We start from the raw sequence: 12,728 nt of genomic DNA, 5'->3' as shown, positions 1-12,728 counted from the left end.
GGTCCAATACTGAGGCTTATTCTTGGCCAAAGGCGTAGCATCAATTCCTCTCAATGGAATAAGACACTGCAAGGGCTCCAAGACAAACCCACAGCGCCTAGCAAACTCCAAGTCCATCAAATTCAGGGCAGCGCCTGAATCCACAAATGCCATGACAGAATAGGAAGACAAAGAGCAGATCAAAGTAACGGACAAAAGAAATTTCGACTGTACAGTACCAATGGTGGCAGACTTAGCGAACCGCTTAGTGCGCTTAGGACAATCGGAGATAGCATGAGTGGAATCACCACAGTAGAAACACAGCCCATTCTGACGTCTGTTTTCTTGCCTTTCAGCTCTGGTCAAAGTCCTATCACACTGCATAGGCTCAGGTTTATGCTCAGATAATACAGCCAAATGGTGCACAGATTTACGCTCACGCAAGCGTCGACCGATCTGAATGGCCAAAGACATAGACTCATTCAGACCAGCAGGCATAGGAAATCCCACCATGACATCCTTAAGGGCTTCAGAGAGACCCTTTCTAAAAATAGCTGCCAGCGCACATTCATTCCATTGAGTGAGCACGGACCACTTTCTAAACTTCTGACAATAAATCTCTATCTCATCCTGACCCTGACACAGAGCCAGCAAATTTTTCTCTGCCTGATCCAGTGAATTAGGTTCATCGTACAGTAATCTGAGCGCCAGAAAAAACGCATCAATATTACATAATGCAGGGTCTCCTGGCGCAAGGGAAAATGCCCAGTCTTGAGGGTCGCCACTTAATAAAGAAATAATGATCTTAACTTGTTGAACTGGGTCACCAGAGGAGCGAGGTTTCAACGCCAGAAACAGTTTGCAATTATTTTTGAAACTCAGAAATTCAGCTCAATCTCCAGAAAACAAATCAGGAATAGGAATTCTAGGTTCTAACCTAGATTTCTGAGCCACAAAGTCTTGAATATTTTGTACTCTTGCAGTGAGAAGATCCACACATGAAGACAGACCTTTAATGTCCATCACCACACCTGTGTCCTGAACCACCCAAATGTCTAGGGGAAAAAAAAGGCAAAACACAGTGCAAAGAAAAAAAAATGGTCTCAGAACTTCTTTTTTCCCTCTATTGAGAAGCATAGTACTTTGGGCCTCCAGTACTGTTATGAATAGGTAATTCAGAACCACAATGGACCTTGAAGTTCAGAGCACACAAGTGACCTGACAAAAACCACAAAACATAGGACGAGCTCTGAGACGTGGGAACTCTGCTGACCGCAATCCCTAAACCTATCAAACCACACTAGAGGTAGCCGTGGATTGCGCCTAACGCTCCCTATGCAACTCGGCACAGCCTGAGAAACTAGCTAGCCCTGAAGATAGAAAAATAAGCCTACCTTGCCTCAGAGAAATTCCCCAAAGGAAAAGGCAGCCCCCCACATATAATGACTGTGAGTTAAGATGAAAATACAAACACAGAGATGAAATAGATTTAGCAAAGTGAGGCCCGACTTACTGAATAGACCGAGGATAGGAAAGATGGCTTTGCGGTCAACACAAAAACCTACAAACAACCACGCAGAGGGGCAAAAAGACCCTCCGCACCGACTAACGGTACGGAGGTGCTCCCTCTGCGTCTCAGAGCTTCCAGCAAGCAAGCAAAACCCAAAAAGCAAGCTGGACAGAAAATATAGCAACAAAAGTAACACAAGCAGAACTTAGCTTATGCTGAGCAGACAGGCCACAGGAACGATCCAGGAGGAAGCAAGAGCAATACTAGAACATTGACTGGAGGCCAGGATCAAAGCACTAGGTGGAGTTAAATAGAGCAGCACCTAACGACTTAACCTCATCATCTGAGGAAGGAAACTCAGAAGCCACAGTACCACTCGTGACCACAGGAGGGAGCTTGATCACAGAATTCACAACACCTTCCCTTCCGAGCTCTGTCAAGCGCCCAAACAGTAGTTTATCCCCACATATGGGGTACCAGCGTACTCAGGACAAATTGTACAACAACTTTTGGGGTCCAATTTCTTCTCTTACCCTTGGGAAAATAAAAAATTGGGGGCGAAAAGATCATTTTTGAGAAAAAATATGATTTTTTATTTTTACGGCTCTGCATTATAAACTTCTGTGAGCCACTTAATGGGTCAACGTGCTCACCACACATCTAGATAGGTTCTTTAGGGGGTCTACTTTCCAAAATGGTGTCACTTGTGGGGGGTTTCAATGTTTAGGCACATCAGTGGCTCTCCAAACGCAACATGGCATCCCATCTCAATTCCAGTCAATTTTGCATTGAAAAGTCAAATGGCGCTCCTTCACTCCCGAGCTCTGCCATGCACCCAAACAGTGGTTTACCCCCACATATGGGGTATCGGCGTACTCAGGACAAATTGTTCAATAACTTTTTGGGTCCATTTTCTCCTGTTACCCTTGGTAAAATAAAACAAATTGGAGCTGAAATAAATTTTTTGTGAAAAAAAGTTAAATGTTCATTTTTATTTAAACATTCCAAAAATTCCTGTGAAGCACCTGAAGGGTTAATAATCTTCTTGAATGTGGTTTTGAGCACCTTGAGGGGTGCAGTTTTTAGAATGGTGTCACACTTGGTTATTTTCTATCATATAGACCCCTCAAAATGACTTCAAATGAGATGTGGTCCCTAAAAAAAATGGTGTTGTAAAAATGAGAAATTGCTGGTCAACTTTTAACCCTTATAACTCCCCAACAAAAAAAAATGTTGGTTCCAAAATTGTGGTGATGTAAAGTAGACATGTGGGAAATGTTACTTATTAGGTATTTTGTGTGGCATATCTCTGTGATTTAATTGCATAAAAATTCAGAGTTGGAAAATTGCGAAATTTTCAAAATTTTTGCAAAATTTCCGTTTTTTCACAAATAATCACAGGTAATATCAAATAAATTTTACCACTATCATGAAGTACAATATGTCATGAGAAAACAGTGTCAGAATCTCCGGGATCCGTTGAAGCGTTCCAGAGTTATAACCTCATAAAGGGACAGTGGTCAGAATTGTAAAAATTGTTCCGTCATTAACGTGCAAACCACCCTTGGGAGTAAAGGGGTTAAAAAATACTGCATTCTGTTTAAATGAAGCAAATAATATATTTCTTGTTTTGTTTCAATGTTCAGACACTTGTCATAGATTTGATTTAGAAGAACACGGCATTCTTAGGCTGTGGTGCTCCTGGTGCTCAAGTCAGGTATCCAATCCGTCAATATATAATAACAAACTTGGCACTCGGTATATGAAAATTAGAAGTTCCTTTTATTGTGCATCCAGACAAAAATTGTTGTGAACGTTTTCGGTTCGTCATAGGACCTTCATCAGAACATTCTTTAACATGAACTGGATATGAAGGAACGCTCAATGTGAGCAAAAGTGCGTCCGAATAGTGGGAGCCTGCTATAATAGGTATATGCTGTAAAAGGTGCTGGGTACCACAAGGCGAGGAAAAGTGCATCAGACTGGGGCAACTTAGTTGCAAACGGAAAGCGCTGTGTGCCCAGGTCTGTGGTGCAGGGATACCGGTTAGCTGGAGGGACACTGTCAGTTACTATACAGCTACAGTTGAAGCCATAAATTTACATACACACAGGTTAAATTAATTAACCCATTGTCACAAACACTCAGATTACAAGTACTTTACTGCAATCGGGTTTACGCAGTTAGGCCGAGGTCACACTAGAGAGAAATACGGACGTATGAGAGGCGCAAAAACAAAGCATTGCACTCGAACCAATGATTCTCTATGGGGCAGCTTCCATCAGCTGTATATTTCTCAGCCGTATTTTACGGGCTGAGAAAATCGCAGCATGCTGCGATTGTCAGCGTATTCCTCCAAAAACACGCCAATGCAAGTCTATGGGGGCAAGAAAAATATGGATTACACACGGACCACACGTGTGACTTGCGAGAAATATGCATCGTTGTCCTATAGAAAAGCCAGTAATTCAGTGCGGTGTACAGTAAAATCACACTGACAGGTTAGAGTAGAATAGAACAAATAAATATCTACACATAATATAGGTATATATATGTATATACACATAGTATAGGTATATATATATATATCAAAATCACTGACACACACATATATATATTTCATACAGAGTTAGATAGCAGAAAAGCTGGTAATTCAATTGTCGGCTTTTGCTAAATAATTACCAAATCCGACAGGATTTGAGACATGGTTTACATACAGTAAACCATTGCATATCCGTAATATTTTTATATATCCCTCACTAATAATGTTACTAGTGTGTGTTTGCAAAATTTGGGAGTTGTAGGTGTTAAAGTGTTATTTCACGGAAAAAACTGTGGGCTCCCGCGCAATTTTCTCCTCCAGAGAGGGAAAGCCAGTGACTGAGGGCAGATATTAATAGCCTAGAGAGGGACCATGGTTATTGGCCCCCCTCCTCGGCTAAAAATATCTGCCCCCAGCCACCCCAGGAAAGGCGCATCTGTAAGATGTGCCTATTCCGGCACTTGGCCTCTCTCTTTCCACTGCCCTGTGGCATTGGCATATGGGGTAATACGGGGTTAATGTCACCTTGCTAATGTAAAGGTACCGTCACACTAAGCGACGCTGCAGCGATACCGACAACGATGTCGATCGCTGCGGCGTCGCTGTTTGGTCGCTGGAGAGCTGTCACACAGACAGCTCTCCAGCGACCAACGATCCTGAAGTACCCGGGTAACCAGGGTAAACATCGGGTTACTAAGCGCAGGGCTTCAGCCTTCAGCTTCCAGCACTGACTGAGCGTACAGCGGTGATGTCACCGCTGTGCTTTGCTTTACGGCTGGCCGGCGCTCACCAGTCAGTGCGGGAAGCTGAAGGCGAGGGACCTGACCAGACACCGGGAATGTAAGTATGTACTGTTTGTTTTTTTACATTTACAACGGTAACCAGGGTAAACATCGGGTTACTAAGCGCGGCCCTGCGCTTAGTAACCCGATATTTGCCCTGCTTACCAGTGACGACATCGCTGAATCGGCGTCACACACGCCGATTCAGCGATGTCAGCGACGAAATAAAGTGCTGGACTTTCCCCAGCGACCAACGATTTCCCAGCAGGGGCCTGATCGTTGGTCGCTGTCACACAGAACGATTTAGTTAACGATATCGTTGCTACGTCACAAAAAGCAACGATATCGTTAACGATATCGTTCAGTGTGACGGTACCTTAAGGTGACATTAAGCCTGGTTAATAATGGAGAGATGTCAATAAGACACCTATCCATTATTAATCCAATAGTAGGAAAGGGTTAAAAATACACACACACACATTAATAATAAAGTGTTTTATTGATAGAAAGAAACACACAGGTTTTTAATATGTTTATTGTACGCTCAATCCAACTGAAGACCCTCGTTCTCCTGTTAAAAAGAAAAAAAAAAAAAGCAACAATATCCCATACCTGTCCGCCGTACAGTCAAGTCCCACGCTGTAAATCAATCTCAAGGCGTTAAATACATTTACAATCGGGAGCGCTGCTAATGCGACTGCTCCCGGCTGTAAAATACTGAGGAATTAATGAAATGCAGGTGGCGGAGCTTCGGTGACTAGCGGTGCCGTCACCAAAGCTCTTCCCCCTGGCGGCATGAACTCATATGAACTGTAGCGTGGGAACGTTTCTGAATATTTTCATTATATATATAGATATACATATATCTATATATATGTGTGTTTTCTCAAATATTTGAGCCCATGGATCCATTATATGTCCATTTTGCAAGCCGGCGATAAAATCTCGCCGTACGGATGCCATACGGATGGCACACGGATACTTTTTGGAGAAAAAAAATCGCATCCTCACATTGAATACGGATCACTGTTCATGAACATGTCTGCGTATCTCGGCCGTAAAATACGGTCCGTATTTTTATATGTTGGGTGTGACGCCAGCCTTAAGCTCCAAATGAATGTGCTGGGACCAGAGCATGCTTCAATTCCAGCATTTTAAGGGTATGTGCACACGTTGCAGATTTTCCTGCGGATTTTTCTGCACTGAATCTGCATCTCTTGGCAGAAAACGCAGGTGCGTTTTTTATGCGTTTTTTGTGTGCGTTTTTGAAAGCTAAATAAAGATGTATTATTGAACAAAACAAAAAAAAATTTGCGAAGTCATTTCTTGTCCAACCTCCTCTTTTACATTTGTCCAAACCACACTCCATTACACACAGATAGATAGATCTATAGATAGAAGGAATGAGATAGACAGATAGATAATAGATAGATAATAGATAGATATAAATATAGATAGAAAATAGATAGAAGGAATGCGCTAGATAGACAGATGACATAGATCTATAGATAGATAGATCTATACATAGATTGATAGATATCGATCTATCGATCTGTCATCTATCTAGCTCATTCCTTCTATCTATCTATGCTATCCATTAACCACCGATCGACCAAACCGCTGCATGACCAGCTCTACCCTCGCCTACTGTATTCTCACCCATCCCTTGTAGATTGTGAGCCTTCGCGGGCAGGGTCCTCTCTCCTCCTGTACCAGTTATGACTTGTATTGTTTAAGATTATTGTACTTGTTTTTATTATGTATACCCCTCCTCACATGTAAAGCGCCATGGAATAAATGGCGCTGTAACAATAAATAATAATAATAATTATCTATCTCTCATTCATTCTATTATATCTATCATCTATCTATATATCTATCTATCTCATTCCTTCTATAGATAGATAGATAGATGGAAGGAATGAGATAGATAGATAGATAGATAGATAGAGGACAGATAGATCTATACATAGATCGATAGATATTATCTATCTATAGATCTATCTGTCATCTATCGATCTATCTAGCTCATTCCTTCTATCTATCTATCTATCAATTATATCTATCTCACTCCTTCTATCGATAAATGGATAGATAGAAAGATAGATGGAAGGAATTAGATAGATAGATGATAGCATAGATAGATAAATAGAAGGAATGAGCTAGATAGATGACAGATAAATCTATACATAGATCGATAGATATTATCTATCATCTATCTCATTCCTTCTATCATCTATCTATCTCATTCCTTCAATCTAATAGATAGATAGATGGAAGGAATGGGATAGATATATCTATTCATATATATATCTATAGATATATCTATGTATAGATGTAGATAGATATATAATATTTTTTTTTTATATAGCGCTAACATATTCCGCAGCGCTTTACACACATTATCATTGCTGTCCCCAATGGGGCTCACAATCTAAATTCCCTATCAGTATGTCTTTGGAATGTGGGAGGAAACCGGAGAACTCAGGGGAAACCCACGCAAACATACAAACATACATCACCATGTACCCCCTGACAACCCCAGCTGGACACAGACATTGATTTCCAATCTAATACTGGGTTATGGACTTGTAGCCATGGCAACCCCAACACGACCACATCATGCAGATTTTGAAACACCAGAAAGCGAATATCCTCCTGGTGCGCAGGAGCCATGCACATGGTCAGCTGGGTCCAATACTGAGGCTTATTCTTGGCCAAAGGCGTAGCATCAATTCCTCTCAATGGAATAAGACACTGCAAGGGCTCCAAGACAAACCCACAGCGCCTAGCAAACTCCAAGTCCATCAAATTCAGGGCAGCGCCTGAATCCACAAATGCCATGACAGAATAGGAAGACAAAGAGCAGATCAAAGTAACGGACAAAAGAAATTTCGACTGTACAGTACCAATGGTGGCAGACTTAGCGAACCGCTTAGTGCGCTTAGGACAATCGGAGATAGCATGAGTGGAATCACCACAGTAGAAACACAGCCCATTCTGACGTCTGTTTTCTTGCCTTTCAGCTCTGGTCAAAGTCCTATCACACTGCATAGGCTCAGGTTTATGCTCAGATAATACAGCCAAATGGTGCACAGATTTACGCTCACGCAAGCGTCGACCGATCTGAATGGCCAAAGACATAGACTCATTCAGACCAGCAGGCATAGGAAATCCCACCATGACATCCTGAAGGGCTTCAGAGAGACCCTTTCTAAAAATAGCTGCCAGCGCACATTCATTCCATTGAGTGAGCACGGACCACTTTCTAAACTTCTGACAATAAATCTCTATCTCATCCTGACCCTGACACAGAGCCAGCAAATTTTTCTCTGCCTGATCCAGTGAATTAGGTTCATCGTACAGTAATCTGAGCGCCAGAAAAAACGCATCAATATTACATAATGCAGGGTCTCCTGGCGCAAGGGAAAATGCCCAGTCTTGAGGGTCGCCACGTAATAAAGAAATAATGATCTTAACTTGTTGAACTGGGTCACCAGAGGAGCGAGGTTTCAACGCCAGAAACAGTTTGCAATTATTTTTGAAACTCAGAAATTCAGCTCAATCTCCAGAAAACAAATCAGGAATAGGAATTCTAGGTTCTAACCTAGATTTCTGAGCCACAAAGTCTTGAATATTTTGTACTCTTGCAGTGAGAAGATCCACACATGAAGACAGACCTTTAATGTCCATCACCACACCTGTGTCCTGAACCACCCAAATGTCTAGGGGAAAAAAAAGGCAAAACACAGTGCAAAGAAAAAAAAATGGTCTCAGAACTTCTTTTTTCCCTCTATTGAGAAGCATAGTACTTTGGGCCTCCAGTACTGTTATGAATAGGTAATTCAGAACCACAATGGACCTTGAAGTTCAGAGCACACAAGTGACCTGACAAAAACCACAAAACATAGGACGAGCTCTGAGACGTGGGAACTCTGCTGACCGCAATCCCTAAACCTATCAAACCACACTAGAGGTAGCCGTGGATTGCGCCTAACGCTCCCTATGCAACTCGGCACAGCCTGAGAAACTAGCTAGCCCTGAAGATAGAAAAATAAGCCTACCTTGCCTCAGAGAAATTCCCCAAAGGAAAAGGCAGCCCCCCACATATAATGACTGTGAGTTAAGATGAAAATACAAACACAGAGATGAAATAGATTTAGCAAAGTGAGGCCCGACTTACTGAATAGACCGAGGATAGGAAAGATGGCTTTGCGGTCAACACAAAAACCTACAAACAACCACGCAGAGGGGCAAAAAGACCCTCCGCACCGACTAACGGTACGGAGGTGCTCCCTCTGCGTCTCAGAGCTTCCAGCAAGCAAGCAAAACCCAAAAAGCAAGCTGGACAGAAAATATAGCAACAAAAGTAACACAAGCAGAACTTAGCTTATGCTGAGCAGACAGGCCACAGGAACGATCCAGGAGGAAGCAAGAGCAATACTAGAACATTGACTGGAGGCCAGGATCAAAGCACTAGGTGGAGTTAAATAGAGCAGCACCTAACGACTTAACCTCATCATCTGAGGAAGGAAACTCAGAAGCCACAGTACCACTCGTGACCACAGGAGGGAGCTTGATCACAGAATTCACAACACCTTCCCTTCCGAGCTCTGTCAAGCGCCCAAACAGTAGTTTATCCCCACATATGGGGTACCAGCGTACTCAGGACAAATTGTACAACAACTTTTGGGGTCCAATTTCTTCTCTTACCCTTGGGAAAATAAAAAATTGGGGGCGAAAAGATCATTTTTGAGAAAAAATATGATTTTTTATTTTTACGGCTCTGCATTATAAACTTCTGTGAGCCACTTAATGGGTCAACGTGCTCACCACACATCTAGATAGGTTCTTTAGGGGGTCTACTTTCCAAAATGGTGTCACTTGTGGGGGGTTTCAATGTTTAGGCACATCAGTGGCTCTCCAAACGCAACATGGCATCCCATCTCAATTCCAGTCAATTTTCCATTGAAAAGTCAAATGGCGCTCCTTCACTCCCGAGCTCTGCCATGCACCCAAACAGTGGTTTACCCCCACATATGGGGTATCGGCGTACTCAGGACAAATTGTTCAATAACTTTTTGGGTCCATTTTCTCCTGTTACCCTTGGTAAAATAAAACAAATTGGAGCTGAAATAAATTTTTTGTGAAAAAAAGTTAAATGTTCATTTTTATTTAAACATTCCAAAAATTCCTGTGAAGCACCTGAAGGGTTAATAATCTTCTTGAATGTGGTTTTGAGCACCTTGAGGGGTGCAGTTTTTAGAATGGTGTCACACTTGGTTATTTTCTATCATATAGACCCCTCAAAATGACTTCAAATGAGATGTGGTCCCTAAAAAAAATGGTGTTGTAAAAATGAGAAATTGCTGGTCAACTTTTAACCCTTATAACTCCCCAACAAAAAAAATGTTGGTTCCAAAATTGTGGTGATGTAAAGTAGACATGTGGGAAATGTTACTTATTAGGTATTTTGTGTGGCATATCTCTGTGATTTAATTGCATAAAAATTCAGAGTTGGAAAATTGCGAAATTTTCAAAATTTTTGCAAAATTTCCGTTTTTTCACAAATAATCACAGGTAATATCAAATAAATTTTACCACTATCATGAAGTACAATATGTCATGAGAAAACAGTGTCAGAATCTCCAGGATCCGTTGAAGCGTTCCAGAGTTATAACCTCATAAAGGGACAGTGGTCAGAATTGTAAAAATTGTTCCGTCATTAACGTGCAAACCACCCTTGGGAGTAAAGGGGTTAAAAAATACTGCATTCTGTTTAAATGAAGCAAATAATATATTTCTTGTTTTGTTTCAATGTTCAGACACTTGTCATAGATTTGATTTAGAAGAACACGGCATTCTTAGGCTGTGGTGCTCCTGGTGCTCAAGTCAGGTATCCAATCCGTCAATATATAATAACAAACTTGGCACTCGGTATATGAAAATTAGAAGTTCCTTTTATTGTGCATCCAGACAAAAATTGTTGTGAACGTTTTCGGTTCGTCATAGGACCTTCATCAGAACATTCTTTAACATGAACTGGATATGAAGGAACGCTCAATGTGAGCAAAAGTGCGTCCGAATAGTGGGAGCCTGCTATAATAGGTATATGCTGTAAAAGGTGCTGGGTACCACAAGGCGAGGAAAAGTGCATCAGACTGGGGCAACTTAGTTGCAAACGGAAAGCGCTGTGTGCCCAGGTCTGTGGTGCAGGGATACCGGTTAGCTGGAGGGACACTGTCAGTTACTATACAGCTACAGTTGAAGCCATAAATTTACATACACACAGGTTAAATTAATTAACCCATTGTCACAAACACTCAGATTACAAGTACTTTACTGCAATCGGGTTTACGCAGTTAGGCCGAGGTCACACTAGAGAGAAATACGGACGTATGAGAGGCGCAAAAACAAAGCATTGCACTCGAACCAATGATTCTCTATGGGGCAGCTTCCATCAGCTGTATATTTCTCAGCCGTATTTTACGGGCTGAGAAAATCGCAGCATGCTGCGATTGTCAGCGTATTCCTCCAAAAACACGCCAATGCAAGTCTATGGGGGCAAGAAAAATATGGATTACACACGGACCACACGTGTGACTTGCGAGAAATATGCATCGTTGTCCTATAGAAAAGCCAGTAATTCAGTGCGGTGTACAGTAAAATCACACTGACAGGTTAGAGTAGAATAGAACAAATAAATATCTACACATAATATAGGTATATATATGTATATACACATAGTATAGGTATATATATATATCAAAATCACTGACACACACATATATATATTTCATACAGAGTTAGATAGCAGAAAAGCTGGTAATTCAATTGTCGGCTTTTGCTAAATAATTACCAATTCCGACAGGATTTGAGACATGGTTTACATACAGTAAACCATTGCATATCCGTAATATTTTTATATATCCCTCACTAATAATGTTACTAGTGTGTGTTTGCAAAATTTGGGAGTTGTAGGTGTTAAAGTGTTATTTCACGGAAAAAACTGTGGGCTCCCGCGCAATTTTCTCCTCCAGAGAGGGAAAGCCAGTGACTGAGGGCAGATATTAATAGCCTAGAGAGGGACCATGGTTATTGGCCCCCCTCCTCGGCTAAAAATATCTGCCCCCAGCCACCCCAGGAAAGGCGCATCTGTAAGATGTGCCTATTCCGGCACTTGGCCTCTCTCTTTCCACTGCCCTGTGGCATTGGCATATGTGGTAATACGGGGTTAATGTCACCTTGCTAATGTAAAGGTACCGTCACACTAAGCGACGCTGCAGCGATACCGACAACGATGTCGATCGCTGCGGCGTCGCTGTTTGGTCGCTGGAGAGCTGTCACACAGACAGCTCTCCAGCGACCAACGATCCTGAAGTACCCGGGTAACCAGGGTAAACATCGGGTTACTAAGCGCAGGGCTTCAGCCTTCAGCTTCCAGCACTGACTGAGCGTACAGCGGTGATGTCACCGCTGTGCTTTGCTTTACGGCTGGCCGGCGCTCACCAGTCAGTGCGGGAAGCTGAAGGCGAGGGACCTGACCAGACACCGGGAATGTAAGTATGTACTGTTTGTTTTTTTACATTTACAACGGTAACCAGGGTAAACATCGGGTTACTAAGCGCGGCCCTGCGCTTAGTAACCCGATATTTGCCCTGCTTACCAGTGACGACATCGCTGAATCGGCGTCACACACGCCGATTCAGCGATGTCAGTGACGAAATAAAGTGCTGGACTTTCCCCAGCGACCAACGATTTCCCAGCAGGGGCCTGATCGTTGGTCGCTGTCACACAGAACGATTTAGTTAACGATATCGTTGCTACGTCACAAAAAGCAACGATATCGTTAACGATATCGTTCAGTGTGACGGTACCTTAAGGTGACATTAAGCCTGGTTAATAATGGAGAGAT

This window comes from Ranitomeya imitator, chromosome 2 (assembly GCF_032444005.1).
Source record: "Ranitomeya imitator isolate aRanImi1 chromosome 2, aRanImi1.pri, whole genome shotgun sequence".
NCBI classification, from domain to species: domain Eukaryota; kingdom Metazoa; phylum Chordata; class Amphibia; order Anura; family Dendrobatidae; genus Ranitomeya; species Ranitomeya imitator.
This window is presented reverse-complemented; position numbering follows the sequence as displayed.